Genomic DNA, 25,734 nt, shown 5'->3' on the forward strand with positions numbered 1-25,734 from the left:
TAACAACATATGGCAGTGGAGGAATTCTTCTCGTCGACGGTCGCGGGAACATCGCCCTGTCGCTGCGGACACTTGGCTACCGTGTCCATGTCGGAGGACTGATAAGACTAGCCGTACCTAATTCCTTTCCATGTTCTCATCTTGGAGTAGGCATCACAATGGGTATGATTCATGGGGTAATTCCGACAGCTACTGACTTGGCTCCCGCTTGCATTTGGGAAGAATGTGACCTCACAATACTGTTCTTTCAAAGGCCTATCCTTGTCTGTTCTTCTCCCAGACCCGGCCTGAAGCACGCCTCTGTTCCCAGAGAGGGAAGTGGGGAGAAACAGGGGGAGAGAAATAGTGGAGAGAGTGAAACTGTGTGTGTGTGTGTGTGTGTGTGTGTGTGTGTGTGTGTGTGTGTGTGTGTGTGTGTGTGTGTGTGTGTGTGTGTGTGTGTGTGTGTGTGTGTGTCTTTCTCTAATAGCCAGTATGGAGGAAGGCAGGTCATTGTCATTGCAGAGCAAAAGCAAACATGCACAGACAGTGAGTGAGAAGAATAATGCTGTCCATGGCATGCATATGGACCTCTGCATATCCTGCTAAATCATCTGTGCAGTTGCATCACAAGTAGTCGAACTGTGTTCGTTAAAAATTTCTACGGCTGTTATGGGCAATTGTATTAAATCAGAAATTACCATTACAATTAAGACAATAAGGCTTGTGCAGAATTCATATTTGAAGAATTGGCTCCCTTGAATTGAAGCGTGGATTTGAATTTGTATTGGTCACACCACAGGAGGCTGAATTGGAGTGAAAGAAAGAGGGTATTACTGAATTTTTTGCAATAATATATTATACACATTGGCGGCATGGTGGCTCAGTAGGTATTACTCTCGCTTCACAGAAAGAAGGTCCATGGTTTGAACCTCAGCTGAGCCAGCAGTCCATCCTGTGTGGAGTTTGCATGTTCTTCCCGTGTCAGCATGGGTTTCCTCCGGGTGCTCCGGTTTCCCTCACAGTCCGAAGACATGCAGGTTTGGTGGATTGGATATGCCAAATTGTTGTGTGAGTGTGAATATGTCAGGTATAGGTCATCCAACATAAAACCTGTGCCAAATCAAATGTGTGTGTGTGTGTGAAGCGGACCCTGAAAATGAGTGAGAATAATGCTAGAAAGATGGATGAATATTTTATATAAATCATTGTACTTGATACATACATTTTTCTTCAGTTGAATGATGCGATTTCTTCCATCATTCAAAGTTTGTCTTGATGAACATTACACTCACATTTTAATTGTAATTCTACATCCTGTTTGCTACTTTAATTCAGATTCAGTTCATATTTAGGAGTTAAATTGGGATTTTAAAAGATGACAACCCCGATGACAGTTACACTCGAGTACTTTATTTCAGATCAATCAGTGCTACTAATTAGTTTTCCTGAATCACAAAGCCAGTTGTGGTTGTTTTTTTTATTTAAATTCAAATCACACATGAAAAGGAAATTACAGCTATATAGAATCTGTTTTTCTTTTCGATAAGAAGATCTTAAAGTCCCCCTGTGATGAAAATCAAGCTTTTAATGTTGTTTATATGTCCATGTGGTATAGCATATTAAAGCATATTAAAGTTTTTAATATGCTTTAAGACAAACCATTTACAAATGCATAAATCATGCTGCATATCATTCTTGTGTAGGCTGCAATTCTCAAAAGCATTGTGAGCTAAGTTGATCGTAGAGACCATTCGTGGCAATGGTTCTACAATTTACTTATTGGCTTATGATACTTTTGGGAAATGCCACCCTGATGAGTTGAATCAAGTGTGTTAGATATCACAGACATCCAAAATCTGCCGTGCTGGCATATTTGTAATGGATAATGTCCTGGCAGAAAATGCCCCATACTTTTTCCATTTTTCTGTATATATATTTTTTTGCTTACAGTGTGAGAGAAAAAGAGAAGGCTGGAGGAGATGTGATGCTGAGGACTTTCCTGGGGCCACCAACTTAATCACCACAAGCCTTTATTGGTATGCTTTTCAGACACATCACAGATATACACATTATAGACAATAGACTCTCCAGCCTGTCACTCACTAACTGGGTCACTCAAAACAGCTGTACAGACTTTTGTCTGTTGTTCACCCACACATCTCCCATGGCAGGCCAAAACCACCACGTGATTTGTCATCCATCTCTACGCCAACTGAACACGTTAGATCTCAAAGCAGTCATCCATCTCTTTCATATTAGGCGTCTAACCATACAAACAGCTCTGAGTCATATCCTAAACTTCTTATGATACCCCATTCAAATATATTCCAAAATCATCATGTTTAATAGAAACTCTACAAGTGAGCACCTTCAATCAGCACTAGACCAAACAACTATTTCTTAAGACGAAGTCAAATGGAAATATATGTAGCATCGCCATTTAAGTAATTTGTTTTATCCCTTATACTTTGCTGCTACAAAAGAATGAGACATTTTGGGGCGGACAATGGATTGGCAGGAGAAGAAAGGTTGAGCAAATTGTTAAAAATGGGCTTCTGGGCAATCTCTCAATTCTTCCATAAGTGGACACCCCTTAGCTTTGAACCAATCCAATCAAGACAACACACTCTTATTTGCACTGTTAGTCACTTCGCTAAGTGCTAACTAAGTTGATTTCCTGTAATTGTCTCCTTTGGTGAGTGAAAGAAAACCAGACCTTAGTCATAAAGGACAAGATAGGCAAAACAACCTTGATTAAAAATAAACCTCCATAGATGGCCAGGCTTTTTATTTTTGGCTCCCAAAAAAATATAAACTTGATTTATTTAGATGCATTAATGATAATAAATTATCTAACTGAAGTGTCCATTTGCTGTACAGTTGTGAAATAATGAATGAGCTGTTTTCAGTTAGCATTAAATCAAGACTTAATCAACTTAATCAATTAAATCAAGACACTGTTATACTTTGATTTGCAGAGAATCACAGCTTCTAGACGACCGTTGAGAGTGGAAGAATTTGGCTTTGTTGGAAGTCTCAAAAAAAGCATGTCGGCTTTTCAGAAGCGATGATTTCAAGATCCGCCAATTCATTCTTATCTGGACCAAGAATGAAGTTTTGATATCTGGATATTTACTGATGGTATGTTGTGTTGCTTGGAGTTATATCATATCTGATTACTGGTGTTAATGACAGCTTTGAAACTAATGTTCTGATATATCGTTAAATATAATAAAAAAAGTTAAATATTTTATAATCTTGTATAGCACTGTATTAAACTTGATGTTTAGAAGGAAAGTGATTCACTTAAAAGGCTTTAGTGAATGTTATTCCTTAAAATACCTTTTTATTAGCATAGTTGGATTACCATAAAATACTATAAATAACTTTAAAGACATTGTGAGGAGTTTTGCAGAAGGTCTGGTTCCATAAGAGTTTTTTTTCTTTCTTTTTTTCTTGTTTTAAAATGCATGAGACAAACCTACTGGAATCCATACAGAATAGCTGTTGGTTTGACAGGCAAGTAGACTAGCTTGCTTAATTTCCAAACATAAGTTAAAAAAAAGTTGAATAAATCTCATGAGGCAAGTCCAACACCAGAGCGCTGCAGAACAGCCCAGGAGGTCAGATAGGAAAACCGTCCAGTCAGTGCCGTGGAGCTGTACAGATGTAAATCCAATAATAGTAGCAGATGATGTCACCCTGAATGTTTTTTTTTAATTATGATTTAATTCTTGAGAAAAGTTTGTCTGAGCTTGTTAAATGTCTACATCAGTGCGTTTTATAGGATCCCTAAAGTAGCCATAATTGCTTGTAATGCAACACACAGTAGAGCTGGCAAATGCATATGAACAACACCACTGCAATAGCAATGGTTATTTTATATGCACAATAAAAGTATGTGTATGTAGTCTTGTACTTCCTTTATAGACGCAAAAAAAATAAAAAAATAAAAAAAATATATTCACTTTAAATTTTTACATTCAACAACAAAAACATTGTTGCTGTTACTATTTACAAAGCCAAACAGTGTTACTGTTTAATTTTACAATGTGGCTTGCACGTCCAATGAAACAGCACGGCATAAAGCAACTGTTGTTAAGCATCCAGAAAAAGACGCACCATACTCTAAATAAATAATTAAAGCCTGAGACTGCAGCATTAGCTAACTTCCCTGTGATTAACCCGTTTGAATTCCTCATAATAGTGTTTCTGTCATCATAGCTTCTCAGACATTTCCTTCGAAGATTTCTATCTGCAATGCAAACACACCCTGGGAAATATCATGCTAATCACCGTGATTCCAACATGTGCCTCATTTTCAGCTGGGAGTAATTTATCTGGAGCTTAATGCACAAATGAAAACAACTAAATCATCTATTGAGGTAAAGAAGAAAAATTATATTCAGGAGGCCATGCTGGTAAAAACCACAGATTAAAGAGGCTTAATAGTATGTTGTGTGCAAGTAAATGCACTGAGAAAATCACTTCTTAATGAAATTTAAAATAGTGTTTGTCCTTTACAAATGCTATCTTACAAGATTGTTTTACTTTCTTAAAACAATGCCAGTGGGGCAAGAGACAGTTTTATGTCTCAAACGCAAGACAAAGAAAATGAACTGATTAAGAAAATGATTTTTTTACGATTTACTACTGTTCCACAGTAAATGCAGTGCAAGTTTTGGCAGTAAGTGCACTTTTCTGCACCCCTGCACATTTTTAAAGCTCTCATACTTCACAGATTGAGAATTATCCATCTGTTGAGTCAATCAGTGGTGCAGTCGCTGAGTCAGTGTCTGATCATAAAACCTTCCTCGACAACAGGATGACACTACATGCTCAAGCCTTTCCTGTCAATGAAAGTACATATTGTAGACAATGAAACAAAAGCATAAATAGGGAGCACTTACTATGAAGTTGGGTAGAACGTCCCTTTGAGTTAGTATCTGCACTTAAATGAGGGATTGTACTGGGTATACGGATTGAGAGAAAGAAAAAAAAAAAGATTAATTGATATCTGACAAAAGAGGAAATATATTAGAAGTCTTGCAGTTACCTTCCTAGACCGCATTAGAATGACTAAACTGTCATAACTGATGATTTTAATTTAGAGCAGGCCTGAGTGTTTACTGTAGATATTGGTTGATGAGATTGATCTTTAATGCATTCCTATTACTCTGTAAGTGTTGACTGAGCAATTAATTTACTCAATGAATTTATGGCAACTTCCAGATTACCTGGCTAACAATCATGCAGACTTGCCTAGTGCGATTCCTCAAGTGTAGCAAGCGCACAGAAGGAAGGGGAAAGGTCATCAGTCTGCCATTAGTGGTTCATGGAGTTACTAATTTCCCATTATGATTCAAGGCTGGAATTAAACCTGTTAGTATCATTTTTGGATGGATGCATGGATGGATAGATTGATAGATATAGTGATGCTCATGTGTGTTGACCTTCTTTATTATGTATCCCCAACATGTGTACAGATGTGTATGTGCAGTGATGTCAGCATGCACAATGTTATGTTTGTGTGAATAATACTGTTCTTAGTCCGATATGGGTCCATCTGTCCCTCTTTAATCAGCTTTAGCTCAAAGAGGCTTCAGCCCGTCTCGTCTGTGCTCCTGCCATTACAGTATCTGCTTTAAACACTCTCAGCAATACCGCTCTTTAGCACTTGCATTAAAATCTTCACTGTCTGAGGCCTTGAAGAGCTTTTGTTTGAATCTTTGGAAACCACCTCCACATTTCATAATAAATTATTTCATCTTCTTTACTTTATCAGTGGAAGCTGATTGGTGCCCATCAGTGGGTCAGTGTGTCAATGTCAATGTGTGTCAGTGGGATGATGGCCCATCTGTGGATGTTCCCACATCTGCACACTCTAAATTCTGTAATCCTGCAGTGTCACACGCAGATATTACACCCACTCCGTTCACAGTATCTACTGTGTCTAGCCAAAACAAAATGGACTGTATGCGGTGAGGGGTGTTCCTAAATGGATTTCTGACCACAGTTCAATAGGACTTTGAATGTGAGTTGAATTTTTTTGAAGGCATATTTTGAGTTTTTCTTTAACCTTTACCTTTTACATTTACAAGGCTTTTACTGCTTCTTGCTTGTGCCAGCATATCTCATTCAGCTGCCCTTCAGACTAGCATGCCTGTCACTCTTCATCTGAATAACAGTCACGGCTGTTGTAGATCTTGAGCTCTCTCTCTGTCTGAGTCTGTTTTATACATGTGTTGTCAGTATCTGTTGTTTTAAAGGCACTATATAAAATAAAGTTTATTATTATTATTATTATTTTAATTTTTTTCATATAATACAAATGGCTATTTTTTCCAATAAAAGAGGCAAAGAGATAGATGACGACGACAGAAATCTTGGTGGGGTTCTGCAGACCATAAAATGGTATTACTGCAGTATCAATAACATTGTCATATCCATTCATTTTAGTCACTCTTACTCTGACTAAAATGGCATCTAATTTAAGCCAACAAAAATAACATTTGAGTTGACATGAAAGTTGTATATATATAAAAAAAAAAAATTATTCAAAAATCTGATATATGTAAAGGGGTGGTAAAACACGATTTCACTTTTCTAACTTTAGCTAGTGTGTAATGTTGCTGTTTGAGCATAAACAACATCTGCAAAGTTACAGCTCTCAAAGTTCAAAGCAAAGGGAGATATTTGCTTTTAAACAAATCAATGTAAGCACTACAGCATACGGCCTGTAGGGACTACACAACATTCATCCAGGGTTTCTGATGTCAGTAACCCCAATATTTACATAAACCCCTCCTCCGAGAATACTAAATAAGGGCGAGGCCATTTTTGCGTTGGAGAAGAGTTTTTGTGGTATACTAGGCTGTTGTTGCCGCAACGCCGTCCAAACGCTGTTATTTTTATCCGGATTGCAGGTTCACTTTGTTCAGCCTTCCTAGGGTCGGGGGAGTTAGAGATCAATGGTTAAAATTTATTTTTAACAAGGTCCCTCATCATAATTATTACCCAAATCTCGCTCTCTGTGCTGCACACGGAGGAAAGCTTCCACAATCTTCGCGAGTTCAATGCAGGATTCGCACAACGGCTTGTCCTGAAAGATGGAGCAGTTCTTACTTTAAGAACAGAAGCTGTTGTTTACGGGCCACAACCTATGATTTATTTTTCGTCGATGTGTTTTCCTGTTATAGTTCGTATTGTTAATTGTACGTTGCAGCAAGGAAGTGAACAAATGACAACGCTGTTTGGCTCTGCAAACCAGCTTGTTAAATGCTCATTCAAACCTAACCTTAAATCTCAACAGCGAACTTGGAATTAGTGTTAATTATTCTTTGATTAGAGCTTTTATGTATTGTTTATATACATGCTTGTTTATCTACAGGCATGCTAAACATGGTTCTGTGTTTGATTTGGCTAACTTACTGTAGTAACGTTAAAGCCAATGTTTAGTGTTCGTTTTGGGTTAATAGCTCTGGCGACAGATATTTGGCTACAATCGTTCTAAAAATACAAAAGTATGGTGCCATACAGTCAGTAACGATTACTATAGATCCGCAGTCTTCACTAAAAAAAAATCCCTTTGAGGACTGTAACGTTAGTATAATTTGTTAAAAAGATTATATGAAATTCTTGTTTATGAATATGAAGCTTATTTTTTGTAATACTATAATAATTAGTACAATTTAATTATGGCGTATCTAAAAAGAAATGAGACAGAAACAACAACAAAAAACTAACCTTTCTGAAACGTTGTTTAACAGCTTCTTGAACAGGTTCTGCTCTATCATCTTCACTAACATTTTCTGGGTCCGATTGACGCCATCGTTTATTATACACCAAAGCACAAACTACCTGTAAAGGTAAGGGGCGTGACGTTTCCGGAAAACGTGCACTAGGCGGTTACCGAATCACAACACACTGGGCCAGCTAACCAATCTGAGCCCATTGCGTATTTTTGAGGGACTGGCTTCAGAACCCGGAAACCATCAGGCCGTTTTTACAAGGAGTGACAAAGCAGTATGGAATAAAGTTAAGATATTGAGAAATAATGCAATCATTGAACACATGTTACAGTGCACCCCACAAACACAATCAAGCCTTCGAAAAAATGTGTTTTACCACCAGTGTTGGGCAGTAGCGTCGCAACAAGTAGTGACGCTACTAGTTTAACTACATTTCTCAGTAGTTTGGTGGTAGCGTCGCTGTTTTCTGAATCAAATAGCTTTTGAGTCAGTAGCGAAGCTCTTTTTTTGATCAAGTAGTGCGGTAGCGTCCACACAAGCTGACGTTACATTTTCCAGGGCATTTCTAAAGCTCAAGCTCAAATCGGAAATACAACTGCTAAGTATCACTGATGCTGGATCAGTTAGTGGTCAGCTGTGGTCAGCCTGCTCCGCCTGGACCGTCCTGGAGTCCAGGATGCCAACCCTCCCACCCCTTTGGATGTTATACGGCGCGAGGACGCGCCTTCGGGGAGGGGGGAGGTACTGTCACGTTTCAGTATGTTTGAGTTTTGTTTTGTGATCTTGGTTTTCCCCTGTGTTTGTGATTTTGGTTCAGTCCTGTTAGTTTTTCACGCTCCTCGTTTGTGTTCAGTTTCTTCACCTGTGTTCAGTTAATTATCCCATTAGTCCCAGTTCTTTTAAGCCTTGTGTTTTCCCTCAGTGTTTGTTGGTAGTCGTCCTTGTATGGTTGTGTCTCTGAATTCCTGTAGTTTGTTATTTTGTTCCTGTATGTTCCTGAAGTTTATTTTGTAAATAAATCAACTACTTTGAAGTTCCTGCATCCTCATCTTCAGCTACCTGCACACTACCTGACAACACCACACTGATGTGTCGAGATTGTGGAATAAGCCGGTTTCTATTTTATGTGTTTAATGCCCAAACGTCTAACTATAGTAATGCTATGGGTATTAAGTATCATGGTATGACAGTGCCTCCATTCGCGTATTAAATTATATCGACGATTGGTTGATTTTAGCTCAGTCCGAGCTTTTGGCAGTTCAACATCGAGATGTCGTTCTAAACCCACATAAGGAGGCTGGGGTTGCGGCTCAACACCAAAAAGAGTGTACTCCTCCCAGCTCAGAGGACCACTTTTCTAGGTGTATTATGGGATTCGACAACAATGCAAGCACGTCTGTCTCCTGCATGTATTTCTGCGATTCTCCCAGCCGTAAAGAATGTAAAACTAGGTCAGTCACTCACTGCAAAACAGTCTCTGAGACTGTTGGGGCTCATGGTAGTTGCGTCCAACGTAGTTACTTTTGGCCTTCTGTACATGAGACCCCTGCAGTGGTGGCTCGGGACCAAGGGGTTTTCTCAGAGGGGAAATCCGTTTTCGCATGATCAAGGTCACGCGTCTATGCCTTGGGACTGGATGTGATGTAATAGGTGTGGTTGCTGCTACACCTATACGCTTTTCCCGATATCTTTGCTCCTGGGAGCTCTGGAGTTGTGGGTACTGTGGGCTCGGCCTCTGAGGGGGCCCAGCTCATAGACTCAGGTCTCTCGACCGAGGTCGTGGAGACCATACTCCAGTCTAGAGCTCCCTCCACGAGAAGACTAATATGCTGTTCTCTGGTGCAGAGAACGCCTTCTGAATCTTGTTTCTGCTCTGTTGGTACAGTACTTGATTTCTGAAATGAATGTTTCTTTGCTGGGTTATCTCTGAGGAGAGATCCTTAATTTCGTCTTCTCCGTGGTACATGAGGCTGAGGCCTGCATGTACTTGGATTTGCACCTGGTTTGGTGGTAGTATTTCTTCACCCCAGGTCGGGTTGTATTTCTAGGTCCCTACTAAATGTGCGGGTCATTTGTGCTCCAGGCCTTCTGTCCTCCACCTTTAATACCCCAGATCAGGAAAATTTTAAATCTGTTATGCCCTTTACGGGCTTTGGATGCGTATGTCCACAGAGCTGCTCAGTGGCGTTTATCAGAACAATTATTTGTCTGCTTCGGGTAACCTAAGATAGGTTGCCCTGCATCTAAACAGATAATGAGCAAGTGGGTAGTTGAGGCTATCTCACTTGCTTATGAAGCGGCCAGACAGCGTTCACCTGTGGCTCTTCAGGCCCATTCTTCAAGGAGTATGGCTGCCTCTAGGCTTTAGTTTCGGGTGTTTCCCTTCAGGATATTTGTAATGCGGCAGGCTGGTCCTCACCTCATACATTTGTCAGATTTTATGACCTACACCTCTCCACTCCTGGGGCTAGGTTGCTTGCTTCTAGTGTGCGCAAGGACTTCACACAGAATGGGCATTTGTCTTTATGGCGTAGTGGGAATGGGGTTCCCACCGCGTCTCAACGCAGCTCTAGTTCCCTTGAAAGGGAACGTCTCAGGTTACGTATGTAACCCTGGTTCCCTGATAGGGAACGAGGCGCTGCGTTTATCTGCCATACTTCCTGCATGCCCTGATCGACTTGCTTCAGGCCTTTCAGAAGCTGTCGCGGTCTGATTTCAGGGTTGCTTTATAGTTTCCTGGTCGATGACGTCACCCGCTTATGACGTCTCGCTCTTCCATTGGACTGATTATACACGTGCTTCACGACGCAATCATGCAGAGCTTTCCCACCGCGTCTCAACGCAGCGTCTCGTTCCCTATCAGGGAACCAGGATTACATACGTAACCTGAGACGTTTTGTTTTTGTTTTTTTGGCCAAAATGGTTTGGAACAGTTGTTGAATAAACAACTGAACTGACAAATCATGCCTGCCTATATGTTTGATTGACAATTTTATTGATCACTGAGATAGCATTGACTTGGAATTAAGTTGGTTCAATATAAAAATTTTATTTGAAAAAGTAGCTTAGATGTAGTAAACTACTTTTGCCATATTGCTGTAGCTTAGCTTGCTAGATTTCCCAGGGTGGTAGCTTCAGTGTAGTGAAGCTACATTTAATGTAGAGTAACTGCTAGCTTAGCTCACTACATTTTCTAAGTAGCTTGCCCAACACTGTTTAACACCCCTTTAAATGTGTATCAACATTCAGCACAAACCGTGTAAAGTGTACTTGTTTTCATCAACAGTCTATACTACCATTCAAAAGTATTTTATGCCCACCAAGGCTGCATTTATTTGAACGGAAATACAGCAAAAACAGAAATATTGTGAAATAATACAATTTAAATAACTTTTCTCTGCCTTCTTCCCTCATAAAATGTAATTTATACATGTGTTAAATTTTCAGCATCATTACTCCAGTCTTCAGTGTCATATGATCCTTCACGGATACTTCTAATATGCTGATTTGGTGCTCAAGAAACATTTCTTTTTATTATCACTGTTGAAAACAGTTGTGCAGCTTAAGATCTTTGTGGAAATCGTAATACATTTTTTGGTTGCACTTTATTTTACAGTACATGTACTTTTTGTGTACTTTCCTAAGAAAGTACTGGTTAATATAAGGTAACTACATAGGTTAATAATAAATAATAATAATAATAATAAGTTTTATTTATATAGCGCCTTTCCAGAGCTCAAGGACGCTTTACAATAGACAAGCAACGATAAAGGCAGAGGACAAAGACAGCAGACAAAACAACAGTAGGTAGATAGTGTAGGTACAGAAAATGAGAAATTAGAAAAAAAACCATTCCAGTACAACTTAAGAGTTATGACATTCAGCAAATAAATGAGTTTTGAGCATGGATTTGAAATTCAGAGAGAGTGTTAACAGAACAGAGTGATCGGGGTAGAGAGTTCCATATTTTCGGTGCTACAACACTGAAAGATCTGCCCCCCATCGAAACAAGGCGATGCCGAGGGATGACGAGAAGGCTAGAGTCGGAGGATCGTAGAGAGCGAGTCGGTGCGTAGGGGTGAAGCAGATTACTGAGATAGGGATGAGCCAAGCCGTGCAGAGATTTAAAAGTGAGAAGGAGAATTTTGAATTTAATACGGTAAGCCACAGGAAGCCAGTGAAGATCATGCAAAATTGGAATGATATGTGCAGTACGCTTGGTGTGGGTGAGTATTGGTTAGGTTTAGGGGTAGGTTCAGGGTAAGTGCTTAGTTATTACCCAGTTATTGTTATAAATATAATAAGTACACAGTATGTTCATGGAGTATATTCATTTTTTTCAGAATTCTTTGAATAGACAATTCAAACCAACAGCATTTATTAGAGAAAAAAAAGTCTTGAAAGTCTTTACTGACATTTTTGTTCAATTTAATGCATCCCTGCTGAATGAAAAAAAATCTTTAAAAAAAGTAATATTTACACTAAACTTTGGAACAGTATTTTATATTAAATAATTATCGCCACGATGCACACTTTGCCTCATCTTCACTATTGTTGACAAAAAAATCCTTCACTAACAAAGATTTTTTAAAAATCTTTATTTCATTTCTTCTGTGCTGAAATACTTCAGTTCCATCTTTCTAGATTTAACTCAATTAAGATAAATTTGATTGGCTACAGCAGGTTAGTACTGGATATTTAACATTAAAATCAGTCAGTAAATATGTCAATGTCGTAAAAGGAAAATCTGCCCCTACAGTGTTTTTACATTTCCGAGAAATAAAGGCTCAATCGTGACAGTCAGAGAACGTCTTGTTGTATTTGGACGACTCTCAACAAGTTGTAGGGTGGTGCTGGTGGTTTTGTTCCTAAACCGTAAAACGAATGAGATCTCTTGTCTTGTCTATCTTGAACGTGTACAGAGAGGTGGATTCTCAGGGCCTCTCTCAACGATAATCGTGTTTGTTGGGGTAGGGAGTGAGGTGGCTGTTTTTTTTGGGCTGCTGTCATGTTTTAGCCATGATTCATCTCAAATAGCAAACACTAGTAGTTTATTTTATCCCTTACTTCTATAATGACCTTTCTTGATTTTATTATATCCAAAAATGTGTGTAAATTACCAAAGTGTTGTTGTTTTTTCACTTTCACCTTCTCGTAAGCAATGCAGCTTGATAAGAACTCAGTCAAACAAGATCTTATCCAAATTTGTTCACCCTTCAGAGACCTGAACGATTTCCCTGAGAGAACCCCAAGCAGCAGAATAAAGGAAAGTATTTCCCATCTCACATACCAGACAAGCAGATTTTTTGCTACAATGAGCAGTGCCTGCTTCTTTCACTGACAGGCCAGGTAGTCCTAGGTCAGATAATGCCTTTGAGAGACAGACACAATAGTTCAAAGGAACTGCGCTGGCATTTGATCCATTGTCCTGACAGGCCTTTGGAGACCACCACCCACAGAGCATCATCTTACCCGGGCAGAAAGCGATAGAGTGTGGCTTGCTCTGGAATAATTGCAGGTGAGCCGTATCTGTGGACTGTATTAGGCGACAATCATCCGAGCCATTGTTTTGTAATCTTTGATGGTTTTGAGAGGTTTTTGATGACTTCTTAGGTTGGTTTGCATGCAACTTTCCTCTCATGCTTTGGTCATATGGCTTGAGTGAGTGACTAAGGTTAGATATGAAGTCTTGCACGTCTCTTGCTGTCTTCAAACAGACTCAATCACTTTCTGCAATGCTTTGATGTGATTTGATGGAAGGCCTGTTCGTCTGTGTGGTCCTGGTTGGAAGGTAGGACCCAGATTGATGTCATGGGTCATCAGATCAGAACAATTTAAATCCACTCTTCTCTCTCTATTTTTCTCTTCAGGCTCTCAGAGAGATTAAGCAATCTGCTGGTAGTGATAAACAATGATCATATGACAGGATTAGCCTCCCAATAATGATGACAGTGACGATGTGAACTGAACACCTTCTGTCATTACATCACCGCTATAATGCACGGGACACACGCACTTACAAACTTCACTGTCTGCTGTAACATTGTGCTGAAACTAGCGATCTTGTTGTTTCACACCTATGATTCCTGTCAAACACGTAGCAATTAACAAAATGTAATCCTTCTTGTCATTGTAAGTGTTCACATAAAATTTGTCAGATGGCACAATTAGAATGATGCATTCCTGATGGCAGTTAATAATAGGACGATGAAATGTAGATCTGTTTATTGTGCAACATTAAAAACCTAAATGTAAACTTAATCTGTTTTCATGACAATACAGAGTGTTTTTTATAAAGGGAAATCTACTTCTCAAAAATATAATTAAAATTACACTTAAGTAACTTACTGTGTAACTTGCATGCTGACTTATACTGACAGAAAAGTCTAACTATATTTGGCCTATACTTGTACTCGAAATATACTTAACATTATAATTACATTTTCTAAGTATACTTAGCTTGTTTTAACTCTTTTGATTAAGTACCCTATTAAATAATTATTGTTTGATATTAATAAAAAGAAATTAAAAAAAGAGGCCTATGTTGCTAATTCTGAGGATGTGAATTTTTGTGTAGTCCACTGGTAGTGTACATAGGAGTTCCCTTTCGAAGGGAACTCAACAATACGTCATCGACGCTATGGGGGAACGCCTGATTCCTGACACCTGAAACGACAGGTGTCTGAAATCACTATCAAATCACGGCAATCACATTGACCGGCGACACCCCGTGAATCATTAGCATGAATGATTAACGTGCGACCTGGAACTATATAAGGGCGCCTTGCAAACATGACATTTACATTTACATTTATTCATTTAGCAGACGCTTTTATCCAAAGCGACTTACAAATGAGAACAATAGAAGCAGTTAAACTAACAGTAGGACAACAATACGCAAGTGCTATAACCCCTCTCAGTTTAACTTTAGTGCATTTTTTTTTATAGAATAGAAGAGAAGAGAAAGTGAAGAGAAAGTGTTAGTACTACTGAATCAAGTGCTGCCGAAAAAGATACGTCTTCAGCATTTTCATGAAAGTGGCTACTGACTCAGAAGCTCTGGTTGAGTTAGGCAGATCATTCCACCAACAGGGAACAGTCATGGTAAAGGTCAGAGAAAGAGATTTTGTGCCTCTTTGAGATGGTACCACAAGATGACATTCGCTAGCAGAGCCCAAATTTCTGGGTGGCACGTAAGTCTGAAGTAATGAGTTTAGGTAAGAGGGAGCAGTGCCAGTGGTTGTTCTGTAGGCAAACGTCAGTGCCTTGAATTAAATGCGAGCGGCAACTGGCAACCAGTGCAATTTAGTGAGGAGAGGAGTGACGTGTGCTCTCTTTGGCTCATTAAAGACTACTCTGGCTGCAGCATTCTGGATCAATTGTATAGGTTTGACAGAGCAAGCTGGAAGACCAGCCAGGAGAGCATTACAATAGTCCAGTCTGGATAAAACAAGTGCTTGGACAAGGAGTTGTGTAGCATGCTCTGTAAGGAAGGGCCTGATCCTCCTAATGTTGTGCAAGGCAAATCTGCAGGACAGGGCAGTTCTAGCAATGTGGTCTGTGAATTTCAACTGATCATCAATTACAACCCCAAGGTTCCTAGATGACCTTGATGGCGTTATGGATGACGAGCCTAGCTGAATGGAGAAGTTGTGATGAAGTGTTGTGTTGGCCGGGACCACAAGTAGCTCTGTCTTCGGAAGGTTTAGTTGAAGGTGGTGGTCCTTCATCCAGCCAGAAATGTCTGTTAGGCAGGCTGAGATACGAGCAGCTACCGTTGAATCGTCAGGCTGGAATGAGAGGTAGAGTTGTGTGTCATCAGCGTAGCAATGATAGGAAAAGACATGTTTCTGAATCACAGATCCTAGTGATGTCACGTAGATGGAGAAGAGCAGTGGTCCAAGCACTGAGCCCTGAGGCACCCCAGTAGCTAGATGTTGGGTCTTAGATGCCACACCTCTCCACGACACCCTAAAGGACCAACCTGAGAGGTAAGACTCGAACCATTGGAGTGCAGTTCCCGAGATGCCCTTCATCTTTAGGATTGACAGGAGGATCTGGTGGTTAACTGTGTCAAAAGCAGCAGACAGATCCAGCAGGATGAGGACTAAGGATTTGGAAGCTGCTCTTGCCAGTCTCAGAGCTTCACTGAACTTCAGCTTACTGAGAGCAGGGCAGTCTCAGTTGAGTGTCCGCTCTTGAAACCAGACTGATTGTTGTCCAAGAGGTTGTTCTGTGTAAGAAAGGAGGAGATCTGGTTGAAAACAACTCGTTCAAGTGTTTTCGCGACAAATGTAAGAGATACCGGTCTGTAACTTGTTAGATGTGCTGGATTTAGATTGGGTTTCTTAAGCAGTGGGGTTACTCGAGCCTGCTTAAAAGCTGTGGGAAAAGTACCAGTGTGAAGAGAGGTGTTTATGATGTGCGTGAGTGTGGGTACAACTGAGGAAGAAATGGCTTGAAGTAGATTAGTGGGGATTGGATCAAGCGGACAGGTAGTAGGGCGATTGGAAAGGAGGAGTTTAGAGACTTCCGCCTCTGAAAGTAGAGAGAAGGAGGGTAGAATGTGTGCGTTTGTTGGTAAAATGTGTGTGTCAGTTTGTGGATTGGTAAATTGGCCGCTGATGGTGGGTTTTTTTTCTATGAAGAATGTGGCAAAATCGTCAGCTGTTAGGGTTGATGAAGGAGGAGGAGGAGGAGGGTTAAGAAGAGAGGAGAAGGTTTTGAAAAGCATGCAAGAGTCAGAAGAATTGAACATTTTGTTGTGATAGTAAGCCATTTAAGCTGTAGAGATATTAGCAGAGCAGGAAGAGAGGAGGGATTGATAAAGACCCAGGTCTGTCAGATCTTTCGATTTGCGCCACTTCCTCTCTGCACCCCTGAGTTTAGTACGATGTTCGCGGAGAATATCAGATAACCAGGGGGCAGAGGGTGTGGCGCGGGCTGGCCTGGAGGAAAGGGGACAGAAGTTGTCCAAGCAGGATGTTAAAGTGGAGAAAAGAGTATCAGTTGCACTGTTAGTATCTAGTGTTGAGAGCTGATCAGGTGGGGAAAGTGTGGATGAGACCAAAGAGGATAGGTGAGAGGGTGAAAGTGAGCGTAGGTTCCGTCGAAAGGTGACCTGTGGAGGAGTGTGTGTTGTGTTCTGAGGCAGGTTGAGGTTGAGAGTGAGGAGGAAGTGATCTGAGGTGTGCAGTGGAGTGACCAGTGTATTGTCCGTAGAGCAGTAGCGTGTGTAGATAAGGTCCAATTGGTTACCTGATTTGTGAGTAGCCACAGTAGATACTCGTTTGAGGTCAAATGATGCAAGCAGGGTGTGGAAATCGGCAGCCTGAGGTTTTTCTAGGTGGATGTTGAAGTCTCCAAGAATTACAAGAGGAGTACCATCTTCAGGGAAGGATGAGAGTAGCACATCAAGCTCCTCCAAGAAACTGCCAAGTTGACCTGGGGGACGATATACAACTACAAAATGGATTTTAATAGGACTAGTGATGGTAATTGAATGTGATTCAAATGAGCTGTTGTCAAATAGAGGTGGTAAAGGATCAAATTTCCAGTCATTTGAGATGAGCAGACCAGTACCGCCACCCCTTCCGGTCAGACGGGGGGTGTGTGAGAAAGTGTAGTTAGTGGAGAGGGCAGCAGGTGTGACAGTGTCCTCTGGTCTGATCCAGGTCTCAGTCAGGGGAAGCACCTGACAAATCATCTCATGACAAATCATCTCATCGTCTTCAGGGACTGTCTGTTTGAAAATGCTACTCAAAGAAACGGTAAGAGAAAGAAAATAAAATGTACAGCGGGCTGTGCGTTTCCTGCCTGGGAGAAGAGCGCGCACGGGAGGTTCTCGAGGGAACCCTCTGTGTGAACTGTGAGCGTTTCTCTTTTAAAACGCTCCTCTCTCGTCTGGCCCTCTTCTCGAGTGAAGGGGGTTCAACGTCTGGTCCTCTTGGTCCCGCTCGTGCCGAGGCAGAGCGGTGACTTGCATCATGGGCTTCCAGATAGAGCTCATCAATCATTTTGAGAGGGCTGTAAACCTCTCAGATGGTTCGATGGCGGACGAGGGCGAACTACAGGTCGATGATGAGGATTTTTCACCGACGGTTTCTTGCAGTTGCTGCTCTTCAGGACGAGCATGAGATGGCTTAGGAGGTTTATAATCAGGTAGATCCTGAACCCTCTCAGCCACCCTGCCCCGTGTATGCAGAGCTGGTGGATGTTGTGGAGCGTGCCGCCGGCAGGCTGTAGCTGCCATGGCAACACACAAGAGGAGAGACCGCCCGCGGTAAAATTGGCGATCGGTTTCTCCCCGGCCATACACCACCAGCTCAGGTAAGCCTTCCATTCCTTCCTGATTTTCACACGGAGATCGAGAGGGCATGGAAGAGGCCATGCTCTGCCCGTTTTCACCGGCATCAGCGGGTTAGTTTCGCTGATGTTGAGGGGATCACAGAGCATGGGTATGTGTCGATGCCGCCCATTTGACGTGTCGTTTGCGAACAATCTCGTGTCTGGGCAGGCGTAGACACTGAGAGCTCCAACCCTGCCATCCAAACCGTTAAAGACAACAGCGCGTTTGAATAGCAGAGCATACACGGCAGCGGTTCAGGCTGGTACTTCCCTGCACCATGGCGGTACTGCAGGCATACCAGGTCGACCCGCTGCAGAATCTCGACCAGGGGGTAGGGATGTCCCCTGAGGCAGTTACTGAGCCACGCCGAACAGCGGTTCTTGCGCTCCGGGCCACCAAACAAACTGCTGCCGCGATCGGTCGGTCGATGGCGGCGATGGTGGCCACGAAGAGACTTCTGTGGTTAAACCTGGCCTCGATTCGCCGGTTTCGCCCTCTGAACTCTTGGCACCTCTGTGGAGGCGGTGCTTGGGAAGTTCAGAGAGGTGAAGGCGCGCTCAGCTGCTTTTAGGACCTGCATACCGCTAAGATCCGGTTCCACGCCCAGGCAGGCAGGAGGGCCTGACCATTCACGGTCTGAGGACCGTAGACAGGGCCAGCGAGCCAGTGTCGTCTCTCGTGCACCCCCTCTCTCTCGAGGAGCAGGTCGCAGAGGAGGCGTGACTCCCGCAACAGGAGAGATTTGAGGGAGGTTATCCAGTCAAACGCACACAGCGTCGGTAATGGATAACCTCCCCTGAGGGTCATGAAATCTGCCCTCTCCTCTCTCCTGACCCCCATGCGTTCATTACATCAGGGCTGGGGATGGGCATAGGATGAGAACTACTTTCTGATGGTCCACCTAGGCTTGGTTAGTGGAAACGCCCCTTTCAGGCATGTAAAATAGTTATCTTAAAATAGTTATCTTAAAATAGTTATCTTAAAATAACTATCTGGCGGGTCTTCAATTTGCACGCCGCAGGTGAGCTGACTGGTCTTTGAAGAGTATTTTTTGTGATTAAAAAAAATATGTTTTCTCTTTACAGACCTCGTTCCCTGTATAGAGTTATGGGGTCAAGTCAAGGTAATAAGGTAAGAGAACTTTATTGGATATATCAGGGCCCTGAAGTTCCCCACTAGGTGGCCAGAACGGTACCTGTGTTAGCCTTCGGGCTGTTACTTTGAGTGTTGACTGACGCTAGAGCTTCAGATAGATCTTATGTCCGGACCACGGGTCCGTTGACTTCTCTGAGTTTTTGCCCCTTGAGCTCTGTTTGGGTTTTCAATAGGCTGAGCGATTCTGCAGCCCTTTGTATAGAATAATACAGACTATATTCTTTAGAGGCTGTGGCTCCCCCGAGCCCTCAGATAGATCTATGCTTGCAGGCTGGCCCTCACCAGGGCCGTAGCTGCTCTGTAGCTGGCCTAGGATGTGCCAGGGATAATGAGGCTGCTAAGAATAGCATTTCTTCCTCTGACTCTTCACTTTGTGAATGTAGGTTTCTAGCATCCCTGTATAACAGCCTCCTCCCATGGGAGTCGTTAGGCTAAGGCCCGCCCCCTTCTCTGCATTCTGGGGCGACTAGAGTAATGCAGCTTTGTGCAGAGGTTGGTTTATAAGGACGTGGTAGGCCTAGACAGGCCTCCGTGGTATTTATGTCTTTACTGAGCAGGGTTAGACCGTCTTTCGCTTCAAAAAGAAGACTGGGTTTGTCGACCCTGCCGTGCAGAACTGGCATATGGATTAGGCCGCCAGTATAGGCTTTACTTACCTCGCTGAGCTACTGCTCGAGTGCTGGGTTGTAGGTGGTGGCTTTCAAGTCAAGCCCCACTCGCCTAGGTTGGGCACAGATACATTTCTGTCACCCCTAGAGCCGCTGGCAGGCCCGCAGGGGTGGTAAAAGTACTCAAAAATTGTACTCGAGTAAAAGTATATATACCTAAATAAAAAATGACTCCAGTAAAAGTAGAAAGTCCTCCATTCAAATATCACTTGAGTAAAAGTACAAAAGTATCCGATTTAAAACGTACTTAAGTACCGAAAGTAAAAAGTAAATATTCAAACTGTAAATATCAATGATTAAACATTGCATATCACTCCCAAAACAATTGATCTGTTTTAATTGAACAAATTATTAGATACTGCAATTAAGAATTTGTTAGATTTGCAATCAGTCAAGAGACAATGAAGCACCTTGCATCAATTCTAAACAATTTCATTAAGTTTAGTGACAGCATATTATGGTGCAATGACTGGTAGGCCATTCTTTGATACAAATTTTACAATTTCAATTCAATTATTGTGGTTTGATTCCGATCTTGATTCAATAGATTCATTTTGATAAATATTTGGTACAGTAGATGCATGTTAATTTTTAAATTAAGAAAATCTCACCTAATTCTGTAAACATAGGCTACAGAGAGCCCTGTCAGCTGGTATTATTACATGTTAAAAATACATGTGATTTTTATTATAATAACAACTTTATAATATTTTAATGATATAAGTAAAAAATATAATAAATATATAGTGCACATTTAACAAAATACTAAAATTACATATATTATAAAATACTAATTTTTCTAGCCAACTAACATACTATGGTCATTAAATGTTTTTTTTTTTTTCCTGGGGTAAATGTAACGTTATGTGACATTGTTCTCCAGCTGTTTTATTGACCTCTATCCGCAGGTGAAAAACACTGATTTATTGATATTATGTATAAGGTATATACATTTTGGTAAGTTGTACTGTATCTTTCAACATAGGCTACCTATTATTGTTCATTTGTGTTTATTTACAATTAACTAGAGTAGTAAAGAGATTAACGGCACCCCATATAGAAGGCGCTGGCTATATCTGTCACGTCACATTTAAAAGCTCCAACACGGAATTTATTGTTTGAATTTCATAATAAAATTGACAGAATCTGAGAGCTGAGAATTTGTTCCATATCAAAAGTAACCTACTCTGTCTTGTCTGTCGGTGTCAGTGTCCTCTTTGCTTCGCTTGAGAAAATCTCTCTGCGTGAGAAAATGGATGTGTGTCGTGAGAGCTTGTGGAAAGTGTCGATTGCGTGAGTCTCCCACTGAATGAGTGAGAGTTGGCAGCTCTGCAATAGACATGTTCCATAACATTAGCTGCATCAAACAGAAGATCTGCAAGATACAGTGCAAGCGGGAATCTCTGGGTCATTGCTGGGCAGAGCTGCACCTTCACCTGTTTCTGCGGTCATCTTCCACAATGGCGAACTGACTGCTATGTGAGCGTATGCTGGCAAAGAGCTTGCGCGTTCTTTTTTTCAAAATAAAACCAAGTTTTTCATTGGTTTGGAAAGCCAGTGTAATAAATACTTGGAGCAGGCATGGGGAAATGTAACTGAGTAAAAAGTAAACTTTGTCTTCAATATTGTAGTGGAGTAAGAGTAAAAGTAGATGCAAATAAAAAATACTCAAGTAAAGTACAGATCCCCGAAAAAAATACTTAAGTAAAGTAACGAAGTATTTCTACTTCGTTACTTACCACCACTGCAGGCCCGCACCCTGGTAACCAGGGTGAGGTGTGAGTATTCCCCTGTGATACAGGGTAGGTATGAGCACTTCACTCCCAGTTCTGTATTTTCCTACCTCGCACCACTATGGCTCGGGTTGAGTATGAAGTAAGCCTTCACTTCTTCTTTGGTCAAAGTACGCTCCCCTGAAGCCAGAGCATTGCCCTGAGTTGACGCCCATGCATAGATGGTAGGCCCCTGACTAACTGGGGCTTCAGTTAAAGGAGAGTGGCGTATGTTGTACTCCCCTTGTTTTTTAAAGGTGCTAGCTTTCTTGCAGAGTACACTGCCATGGGCGATGTGATTAGGCACCAGGTTGCTGTAGGCGCTGTGTGAACAGCTTATCTGCCAACGAAGGCTGCGCCATTGAGTAGTAGGCCTCAGCAGGCCTCATTGATTGGGCAGCCCCCAAGAGGGCGCTGGAGGCCAGCTCACTTTACGTGGTTGGCCTTGGTGGTTCGGGCAGTTGACTCACTGATGGGTATAAGGCCTTAAACAGGCCTCCTCGGAGGTGAGTCCCAACATTGTGGGATATTCCTTATGGCGCTACTGGAATCCCAATAGTAAAATATGCTTGTGGTATGGTTCCCAACAGTGTATGTTAGCAGAATTTGACTTGCTATCAGCTAGTAGGCCAGACCAGGCCTCCCTGATAGGCGAGTCCCCAGCTGGCTGGCCTGAGCAGGCCACCTTGTACTATCACCCGGACTCAGGGCTCATAGCTACCAGTGGTTATCAGGTAGTAGGCCACTCAGGCCTCCCGGAAGGTGAGCTCCCCACATACTGTGGTTACCAGGTAGTAGGCCTCACCAGGCCTCCCTGAAGGTGAATTCCCACATACGTTGGCTATCAGGTAAGTAGGCCTCACCAGGCCTCCCTGAAGGTGAATTCCCAAATATTGTGGCTGTCAGGTAGTAGGCCTCTCTAGGCCTCCCTGGACGTGAGCTCCCAAATATTGTGGCTGTCAGGTAGTAGGCCTCACCAGACCTCCCTGAAGGTGAGTTCCCACATGCTGTGATTATCAGGTAGTAGGCTCCTCCAGGCCTCCTTGAATGAGAACGGTCAGGTAATAAACCTTGCCAGGCCTCTCTGAAGTGTTCCCACCGACTGTAGCAATCAGGTAGCAGGCCTCACCAGGCCTCCCTGAAGGTGAGCCCACCACATACTGTGGTTGTAAGGTAGTAGGCCTCACCGGGCCTTCCTGAAGGTGAGTTCCTACATACTGTGGTTATCAGGTAGTAGGCCTCACTGGGCCTCCCTGAAGGTGAATTCCCACTTACGTTGGCTATCAGGTAGTAGGCCTCTCCGGGCCTCCCTGAAGGTGAGCACCCCACATACTGTGGTTATCAGGTAGTAGGCCTAACGGGCCTCCCTGAAGGTGAATTCCCACTTACGTTGGCTATCAGGTAGTAGGCCTCTCTGAGCCTCCCTGTAACGTTTCCCTAATGGTGCTTGGTTTATGAAGCTAGTGGCCTCTTCCTATCAGTCTCAGCTAGCCTTAATAGGCAGCTGGTGAAGGCGAGCTTGCGCCCTGGCTCGCTAAAGTGTTCATTCTCTGCTATTGGTTCCCTCCCAGAACCTTTCCTGCCTACAGCCTGGTCTGCCTACCAGGCGGACCTTGTGCTCCCCTCCACGAGGGTCACTATGAGCATGCGGCCTCCTGAGTCTGGTCAGACGGTCGTAGGCCTCTCGTGAGGCCTCCCAGTTAGATCAGCCCTCAGGCCTTCACAGGCCTCCTCAGTGTTTTGAAACACAGACACTGGGTTGATTCGTGGATCGAGTAGAGAAACTCCCCTCGCTAGCAAGGGTTGGAAAGCACTATGCTGAGTCATACTCTCCGGGATATCCCGTCTCTGAGATCCGGGCCGAGTGGTTCACTGCCAGCTTCGCAGTCCCTCGGGCTGGATGCCTTACTTAAGGCATTTGTCCAGAGGTTCTATCTTCAGACAGACAGGAATGGGCCAGACTAGTGTCTATGTTCTGACGCCAGGTCAGGCCGTCCTGGTGGCATTTCGGGGGGAGTACGTCCCCTGAATAGTGACTGGCTGGGGTTCCTTTGGGTTCCCTAGCCACATTCCCTAGAAGAGAACCCTTCTAATTGGAAGTTGTGGTTCCAGGCCCAGATTAGGCCCAGGTAGGCCTTCATTTAACCATGTTTATGAAGGTTTTCCTGCTTTGCTTTAGCTTGGGCTATGACCGTAGGGAATGCTGTCACTGACAGCCCAGTGTGACATGAGGGTGAGTGGTTTTAGCGTTTCATTTGAAGTTGCTGATTCTGACAGTTGTCACTACCCTTGGGCATGCACTCCCCTCAGCATGGCGGAGTGGGTATTTCGTTCCCCATAGCGTCGATGACATATTGCTTAGTTCCCTTCGAAAGGGAACGTCTCAGGTTACAACTGTAACCTATGTTCCCTGAGAACAGGGAATTAGACAATACGTCTCCCTGCCATGCCTCTGGGCTTGCCTACCGTAAAGTCCCTTCAGACGATAAGGTGATTTGTCATGTTTGCAAGGCGCCCTTATATACTTCCAGGTCGCACGTTAATCATTCTTGCTAATGATTCACGGGCTGTCGCCTGTCAATGTGATTGCCGTGATTTGATAGTGATTTCAAACACCTGTCACGCCTGAGGCGTTCCCCCATAGCGTCGATGACGTATTGTCTCGTTCCCTGTTCTCAGGGAACATAGGTTACAGTCGTAACCTGAGACGTTTACTTCAAATCTATTTAACTCTTTCCCCCCCATTGACTGAAATTTCCGGCTATCCATGTTTTCACTGTTATACGCACTATTACTCATCTTCTGAAAGAGTACAGAGTCTTCAAGTGAAGAAGAAGCAGAAACAAGCCATGTAAGGCATTTCTTATGTGCATGAATTCTAATGTGATCATCAAACATTAAACAGCATTTAAATCAAAACTGCTAACATTACCAAATGAGATGTCCACCCAGGAAGAGGTATAGGATTGTGCAAGCTTTTGGGGTGTTGATAGAACATCTGCGAAAACCCCAGTCGGTGGACAATTTTAAAAAAGAGCTAAAAACTGTTTTGTTCAGGCAGGCTTTCTTAAGTGGTCATTAGGCTTTGTTAAATTTTCCTTTCCTCTCATGTATTTTATTTGTTTTAGATTGTTTTGTTGTGGTTTCTGTAGAACTTTGAGATTATTTTATGAAAAGTGCTTTATAAATAAAATGTATTATTATTATTATTATTATTATGCACCCCATAACAAGAGAAGTTTGAAATTTATTAAACGATGATTTATCACAGATCATTTTGGCCTAAGTTATTGCTAAATTTGCCATAGATACCATTGATACAGGATTCTAAATTTTGATTGAATAATCGTTTTTGACAATAGCTAATACAAATACACCCGTGACAGCATGTCAGTTGAATTCTGTATTAAATTAAAATTTGTATATGGCATCTGTAAAAATCTTGCACTTAGGCTAATAATAAACTATTGTTTTATTGTGTTTTTATTAACAAATTGTCCTTTTTTATTACTATTACTGTAAAAACAACATTAAGGCGCAGTTATATACAGTATTTAAAATAACTAAGTCACAGTCATGAGTGACAATGTTTTACTTTAATAATGTTTTATTAAAACAAAATATTTGAATAATATAACAAATATATTTGTACTTTTTTAACATTTATTTTATTTTTTGTAACTAATATTTTTTTATAGCTGACATGGCAAAATTTAGAATTCCGCCTTATTACCTAACTACTTAACAATCTTGTTATTGCTACAGGTTGTAATTTAAGAAAAAAAATCTGGTTCTGCCAGTACCTGAGCCAGATGCAAATGTCACACTCCCTTTTGTGTGTGTGTGTGTGTGTGTGTGTGTGTGTGTGTGTGTGTGTGTGTGTGTGTGTGTGTGTGTGTGTGTGTGTGTGTGTGTGTGTGTGTGTGTGTGTGTGTGTGTGTGGGTGTGTATGTGTGTTTAAAAATATATAACTTCATAACCAACAAGTTATTATATTTTTATGAGGAGTATCTTAAATTTGAATTTAGAGTATGAAGAGTAATGAAGATATTAGTATC

At 42.0% G+C, this 25,734-nt stretch overlaps 1 long non-coding RNA gene across 1 annotated transcript in view; it reads left to right on the top strand.

The window, feature by feature from the left end:
* The window catches only part of LOC143744894 (uncharacterized), a 98,592-nt gene that overhangs the window by 61,907 nt on the left and 10,951 nt on the right, over positions 1 to 25,734 (top strand). The window contains exons 3-5 of the long non-coding RNA XR_013205929.1: positions 890 to 1,019; positions 1,933 to 2,018; positions 2,961 to 3,123. This is a non-coding gene — a long non-coding RNA (uncharacterized LOC143744894). The remainder of the gene's footprint in view (positions 1 to 889; positions 1,020 to 1,932; positions 2,019 to 2,960; positions 3,124 to 25,734) is intronic.

The sequence above is a fragment of the Siphateles boraxobius genome, unplaced genomic scaffold, assembly GCF_051911475.1.
Source record: "Siphateles boraxobius isolate OS27281-9 unplaced genomic scaffold, OSU_SipBor_1 20, whole genome shotgun sequence".
Taxonomy (NCBI): domain Eukaryota; kingdom Metazoa; phylum Chordata; class Actinopteri; order Cypriniformes; family Leuciscidae; genus Siphateles; species Siphateles boraxobius.